The sequence below is a fragment of the Arachis ipaensis genome, chromosome B03 (assembly GCF_000816755.2).
Source record: "Arachis ipaensis cultivar K30076 chromosome B03, Araip1.1, whole genome shotgun sequence".
In the NCBI taxonomy this organism is placed as follows: domain Eukaryota; kingdom Viridiplantae; phylum Streptophyta; class Magnoliopsida; order Fabales; family Fabaceae; genus Arachis; species Arachis ipaensis.
In genome coordinates this window covers 72,520,505-72,528,644 of record NC_029787.2, presented here as the reverse complement: position 1 = coordinate 72,528,644, position 8,140 = coordinate 72,520,505, and positions in this window count along the sequence as shown.

The following is an 8,140-nucleotide window of genomic DNA, read 5'->3' as shown; positions in this document are numbered from 1 at the left end:
TCTCAGAATTATAGCTTGTAGTCGCTAAGTTATAGTGACTAGATCACAGCTCCAAAGCTTGACTTATTTATTTTTAAGAGAAGCATGTTGAGCTTTTATGAAAATCGAGTTATAACTTGGCATGATATGGAAGAGATGCGGTTGTTATAATTCAGAGATATGAGTATTAGTCTTGTAAGATCAACTTGATAATCTTAAAAATAAAATTGGTTAAACTTGTCATTGGGAAAGGTGCTTATATTAGTATAATTTTGAACGAGCTTACAATTGATTGTTAAACCGACGCCATAAAAGGGATCTACATATGGTGTTTATTGATTTGGAAAAAGCGTATGATAGGGTGCCAAGGGAGGTCTTATGGAAGGTTATGGAAGGTTTTAGAAAAGAGGAGAATAAAGATCACATATATTCGTGCAATTAAAGACATGTATGAATGTATGATGGGGGGCCACAATTAGTGTGAAGATTCAAGGTGGTGTGACAGAGAAATTTTCTATTGGTATAAAAGTACACCAGGGATCATCCTTAAGTACATACATTTTCACATTAATCTTGGAAGTACTCATAGAGCACATCCAAGAGCCTATGACATGGTGCATGCTTTTTGTCGATGATATTGTTCTTATGAGAGAGTCAAGGGAAGACCTAAATAAGATGTTGGACTTATGGAAAGAAGCTCTAGAAGTGTATGGTCTGCGTATAAGCCGTAACAAAATGGAATAGAATGTAAGTTTAGTCTGAGAAAGGAAAACCCTAATATAGAGGTGAAGATTAGAGAAAACATTCTATGAAAAGTTTTAAGTATCTTGGATGCATCATACAGGATAATGGAGAGATTGAACATGATGTAAATCATAGGATCTAAGCAGGTTGGTCAAAATGGTGGAGTGCATCTGATTTTATTTGCAACAAAAAAGTACCTTTAAAACTTAAAGATAAATACTATCGCGCCGCTATAAGACCGGCTATGCTTTATGGTACAGAGTGTTGGGCGGCCAAAGGGGAGCACGAACATAAGCTGAGTGTGGAAGAGATGAAGATGTTGGGATGGATGAGTGGTCATACGCGATTGGATAAAATAAGGAATGAAGATATAAGGGAGAGAGTTAGAGTAGCACCCATTGTTGAAAAGATGGTTGAATCACGTCTCAAGTAGTTTGGACAAGTGAGAAGAAGACCGATAGAACATCCAGTCAGGAGGGTGGATGAGATGGAAGATGGACAAGGGGCGAAAGGCAGAGGAAGACCTAAGAAGACCATCCATGATGTGGTCAAACGAAATCTACATGTAAACGGTCTCTCTGTAGACATGATACATGACAGAGCACAATGGCGTCGTTTGATTCATGTAGCCGATTCCACCTAGTGGGACAGGGCTTTGTTGTTGTTGTTAGACCGACGCCAACTTATAGGTGTCTATTTGTTTGATTGATTCCGACTTTTAGTTATCGGTTTGTTTGAAGTGATTCTGACTTATAGGTGTCGGTTTGTTTGGGTTGATTCCGACTTACAACTGTCGGTTTGTTTTTGTACGCCAACTTTAATATTGGTTTATCGTAATATGTGTAGTGTGTAGGAAAAATAGTAGCCGAACTAAAGGCATGAATAAAAATAAAGAATGATTAAGTTAAAATAATGTACTATTTATTGAGAATTACCCTCTTAACATAGAAGGTATAGGATACAATGTCTCGTTAAAACCATTTCAAGCAAAACCGAGCGTGGAAAAAATCTTGCGAGTGAGAAAAAGAATACATCTTCGAGTCCTGACTTATAACTTAGCTGTGATATAACTTCAGAGAAGTTGCGTTCCAAGTACTAGATAGTTCTTTGCCTAATAGTGTTTGAAGGGTATAAGTCCCTTGCCAATCACCTTGCTAATTCGAAAGGGTCTTTTTGGTCGTCCTCTTTTGATTGAGTTGGTTTATTGATTTGTCAGGCTTGTTTAAGTTCTTATATTTTCATCTGTCTAACTGTTTTTTCTCGAAATTTTGCTAAAGTCTTCGACTTGGTGATAGCAATAGTCTCGTGGAACATGCTAAGAGGAAGACCACTCTTAAGGATATGGAGGTGGATGTCGGGGTTGAGGTTGGGGATCTCCTTTGTTATCTTATTGAACCTCGTCATTTAGTCACAGAGACTTCCATGTTGACCTTGTTTGGTTGTGGTAAAGTAGTCGAAATCATGGACATAAATATTGGATGCTGCAAAATTGTTAGTGGAGAGATGGCCAATTCTTGAAAAGTAGAGATAGAACCTGTAGGTAAATGAAAATTAGAGTAAAACAACACCATCTAAAAATTTGGGGAAAAACCGACATAATATTGGCTCAGAAGCAACGTTATGAAATATCATTGAATGGAACTTAGTGACGTGTATGTTTGGGTCTCCAATCCCCTTATATGGCTTTAGCGTGATTAGTAGGGTGAAGTTCTTCAGCATCTAAAACTTCATGATTTTCTCGAAAAAAGGGTTTGGACGTCCTGTTAGCATCTTTGATGTTGTGACTTCTATTAGAGTAGGAGTTCCTAACACATGTTCGCCATCATTATGAGCATGCTTGCGATCTTTCTTGCTATTTGGGTTTTTTTTGTTGTTGTGTAACAACTCAGTTACCCTTTGGACCTCGGCTTCAAGCGCAGCGTTCTTAGTTAATAACTCGGCCTGAGTTGGTAGACAAGGTGGTAAAGTTTGCTCATCAGCTATGATCGAGATCCTACAAAAAAATGGAATAACAAGTGGTAAAAGAAAATGTGGGGCAATGTTAAGGTCGGCCCACGGTGGGCGCCAAATGTTCTTATTGTTAAGGGATTTGTTCGAAGTATAGTTCGTCGCAGAAGGGGAGATATCATGTCTTCTCCATGGATGAGTTATATGTCAGACTCCAAAGAACACCAGACATGATGGATAGTTGTAAAGGGTATTCCAACACTCAAGTTAGTAATAATTCAAAGAAGAGAGAGAGTGTGACTTAAGTGACTATTAGGTCTTTAGATGTCTTTTACATTGATGTAATGTTACCTTATATAGTCTAAATAGAGACTAAGCATTTTGAATATACTCGGTCAGCGAATCATAAGCTGTGGTTGTGGTAAGAACCTCAATGTGGTTACCATAGCATCTGTTTTGACTATTTCATTGAGAAGTTGATGATGATGTGTGATGAAGTCATCATGTCGTTGTGCTAAGTATTATCATATATTTGAGTTATGGGTTGAGTTACAATTTCTTTAGGCCATGGTATACGTTTTATTGGCCGAGTTATAGGTAATGGATCAAGACTTGTTCTCCGAGTAATAGGTGGCAGTTACCAAGTAATACGGAATAGACCAGATTGTAACGGTCGAGTTATAGATATAACGACCGAGTTATATATTGGTAATTTATGAGTCATGAAAAACCTAACGTTCTTTTGATCTAATCTTCAAATTATAGCCTGTAGTCGTCGAGTTATAGTAACCAGATCAGTTTTTAAAGAATTTAGGATAAAAAAGTATCCGGAAAAGTAAAACAAACTAACATTTAACTTTTTAAAAAAATGGATATATTAGTCTTTAGAAAATAAAACGAGAATAAATTAGTTTATAATAGTGTTTTTACACAAATGACAAATCGGTCTCGTATTTGTTCGTCCTTGAGAAATTTTATCTTGAACAAATTGTTCCTTGAGAATTCAAAAGTAATGAAGAGTAATTATCTAAATTAGTCTTTGAGAATTTTAAAAGCGGACATTTTAGTCTCTGAAAAAAATTAATACATATATCGATCCCCGTAGTTTATCTTTATTGGCCAAAACAGTCTCCAAATCAATTTCCAGCGTAACTAATGGAGAATACTGAGTTGGCACATTAACTTGAACACGTGGTCTTTAAGTGTCCACGTGTGCTACATCCACGTGTGCGACGTTCACATGTGCAAGGGGACAAAACAGTGCTGGCTTTCTTCTCCTTCATAGCCATGTTCTTCGTCTACCGCACTACTCTCTTCTTCTTCCTCTTTTTTTCCATTTCAACCTTTTCCCTTTCACACTCCTTTTCACCTCTTGACAACTACCTCCATCTTGAATCTGAAGAAGATGACATCATCCATCATAACTTCTCCACTCCATGCCTCCCTTTAACCACTTTATCATTTGGGGAAGACCTCCCTTCTTCCTCGCATCCAACCGAGATTGTTCGCAGCACTGGGGCTCTGGTCCACGCTCTCATTGTCGAGGTTGCAATTGCCTTGGCCTCCGATCTTCACCCTAAACCACTCCCAAACGGTCTTGGCGGTGCCTGCCTCTTTTGCAACCCAATCAGTAGCAAAAACATTGTCGTAGTAAAGCCTGTCGACGAAGAGCCCTTAGCCTTAACAACCCAAAGGACCTAGGCTCTCAACTACTAGGCCAGCTGGGCCTCAAGACTTCAATTCGCATCGGTGAGGCTGCTACCTGTGAGCTTGCTGCATATCTCCTTGATCACGATTCCTTTGCTTCTATACCTCTGACGAATAGATTTTTGCTAGTAAATAATTCACAATAAATTCTTGTTGCAAGTATAGTTTCTAAACTAACAATAATCCTTTCATACAAAAACTTGTTTGTCACTTAAGCAAACCTAATAAAAATAAACCGAAGTATTTAAACCTCGGGTCATCTCTCAAGGAATTGCGGGGAGGTGTAGTTATTATTGGTTATGAGAAAATATATTTTTTGGGTTTTTGTAAAGGTTGAACAAGAAAAATAAATTGCAAGAATAAAACTAATAGCTAATAAAACTCTTGGCAAGGTATGAGAATTAGAAGTCCTATCCTAATTATCCTTATCAATTGTGACATCAATTGCTCATTACTCCCACTTTGTCAACCTCTAACTATGAAGGTAAGTCAAGTGGATAAATCAATTTGATTCCTCAGGTCCTAGTCAATTCCTATGGAAAGACTAGAGTTAGTGGAATTCAAATCAACTAGCAAACGTAATAATTATCAATCAATAAAGGAGTTTGATAACTCAAAAGTCTCCAATTACTCAACCAAGGCTGAGAATATGAAAATCTAAATTAAATTGAAAGCATCAATAACATAAATAAAAGAGAACAATCATAAATCTGAAATACCTCAAATTGCATTAAATAGAAAATCAAATTAAACATGAGAATTCATAAACCAAATAGCAACATAAAGTAATCAACAAAGGGAATAAGTGAACTATAAAGCTAGAACAATTAAAGGTAGAAGAGAAACTAATTAAACTAAGATAGAATTTGAAATTAAGAAAAGCTAATCCTAAAATCCTAAAACCTAAGAGAGAGGAGAGAGCCTCTCTCTCTAGAAACTACATCTAAAACCTAAATTGTGAATAATGGAATGTATCTGCTCATTCCTCCACTCTGCAGCCTCTATTCTGTGTTTTCTGGACCGAAAACTGGGTCAAAAACAGCCCAGAAATTGCTGGGGGCGAATTGTGATACGTACAGCACGTGGCCTATACGCGCCTACGCGTCATGCACGCGTACGCGTCGCTGAACTTTCGCACAATCCACGCGTGCGCGTGCGCGTCCCTGAACGCCAGGTCAACTATGGCAAATTGTATATCGCTATGAAGCCCTGGATGTTAACTTTCCAACACAACTAAAACCGCCTCATTTGGACCTCTATAGCTCATGTTATGATCGATTGAGTGCGAAGAGGTCAGGGCTGACAGCTTTGCAGTTCCTTCAGCTTCTGGTAGTCCTTCCACTTTTGCATGCTTCCTTTCCATCCTCTAAGCCATTCCTGCCCTGTAATCTCTGAAAACACTTAACACACATATCACGGCATCGAATGGTAATAAGAGATGATTAAAATTAGCTAAATTAAGACCAAAGAAGCATGTTTTCAATCATAGCACAAAATCAGGAAGGAAAATGTAAAACATGCAATTTACATGAATAAGTGTGAGAATAGTGGATAAAATCTACTTAATTAAGCACAAGATGTACCACGAAATAGTGGTGCATCAACCTCTAACAACCCTCATCAAGTTCTCTCACGCTTCTTTCTTCGCTAATGGCGCGCTTAAACTCGCATCACTTCAACGCTTCATTGGTCACGCTTTTGATGCTGGCAAGTTGGGACCTTCTCTCTACTCTGTTTCCCTGTTCACTAGATTGGAGTCTTGGACATTCACCTTCTCAACCTTGATAGACACGTCAGCAACATGCTTGTTATGAATTCTAGCTTCGTTTCTGGTGTTGTTGCTCATCTTGTTCCCATTGACCATGTCTTCTGCCTCCCTGAGTGGCATGATCCTTATTTTGAGTGGCTCCATTGACCACAAGTTTCTACACTTTTCTCCAACTCAGAACTTGATTACATTTCAACTCAATCCATTTAACGACACTCAGATTCAAATATCTGAGCTTCTTCTGTTGAGGGAGTCCTCAATTAGGGTTCTTCTTGTTTGCACCATTTTCTCGAAGCATGTTGTAGCTGCAGGGCTTTGCCACACCGACATAGGTTACTGATGACGAGGCAGTTTTGTGGTGGCAAAGAAACACTGAGCGATTTTTGTCGAGAGGAGAAAAGGGATGAGAAAGGGATATGGTGGAAAAGGAAAAGAGGAGGAAGAAGAGGAAGATGGTAGTTCGGTGGATGAAGAAAGCCAAGGACGTTTTTGTCCCCTCGTACACATGGACACTTAACGACCACGTAGACACTTAACAGTCACATGTGCAAGTTAACGTGTCAACTCAGGATTTTTTGGTAGTGAGTCACACTGAAAACTGGTTTGGGAAGTTTTTTGGCCAAATGGAGAGAAACTACAGGGATCTATATGTATATTAGTTTTTTTTTTTGGGATTAAAATATCTGTTTTAAAAATCTACGGAGACTGATTTAGATAATTACTCAGTAATAAATAACTTAATAAAAGTTGCAGACATTGAACATGTATTAGGTTTCTTTGTTGTTTTTCAATCGAATTCTAACAACATGCATGTTGACGTATTTAATTTCTGCATAGCCCATAGATGTCCTAGTAAAAACGTGTGTTTGACTTTTCTTTTGTTTTCTATTTTTATTTTTATTGTTAATTTTCAATCTTTAGAATTTTATAAAAAAATAGAAACAGGAGATAAAACTAAAAACTGTGTTAGGCAAAAAAAAAATATTATCTTAGAAGAAAATTTGAATGATGCAAAGGAGGTTGTAATTGACAAGATGTTGTTGGGCATACTTGATTAAAGATGTAACTGACAGAGGTAGCAATGCAAAGCGTCAAGGAAACAAGTGCAGGAACGGTTATTAATTAAAATTTGAAAACTAGCGAAGATATTATAGAAGTAACTGTCAATGGACATTAGATTAGTCTATAAATAGAATTTTGGGCAAACATTATAATGAGTTCAGTTCTTTTAGGAGAACACTTGAAAATGGCAACACCAGTGTTCTGAAAGTTGAACCAGACCGACCGATTCAACCGGATTAACTAGAAACTGCTCTCCTAGTCAATTCGGTTGATCTGAAAAACTATCTGACAAAAGCAGGTAAATAAACGGTTGAACCGATAGTTAACCAGTGAACCACTTGAACCGGAAGATTTTTTTTCCGGTTTTCAAAAAAATAAAAAAATACATANCAGCCTCTCTCTCCCCCAACCAGCAGCAGCCAACGCCCAGCCTAGCCGTTGCCGATCCTCTTCTCCTGGATCCCTTCACCTCGCATTGCCAGGTCTGCTTGGAGCTGCGGGCATCACTGTCTCTGTCCTTGTTGTCATCGGCCACCCTGAGCACGTGTCTCAGTTCTCGACGTCGAGCCCTCTCTCTTGCGCGTCAAGCCTCTGTCTTAGATCCCCTCTCTGTCTGAACTTTGAACTCACTTTTCTTTCTCCTTAGCCGTCACTTCTCTTCCTCCCTTGCCGTTGTAAGCAAAACTGCTTCAATTTATGTTTTCTTATTTTGTTATTTTACTGATTTTGAGTTGATGGTTTTTCTATTTTTGTTCATTTTTGCTTATTTTATTAAATTTTGATGGACAATGGTTGATAATGTTTTGTTAAATTTTCTAAAATAATTTTGTTATTTGGAGTTGCTGATTTTCTGAAATAATTTTATATTTATTTGTAGTATAAACGAATGCTTTATCTCATTATTAATTCTATAAATGTCTTAGACGGTTAGAC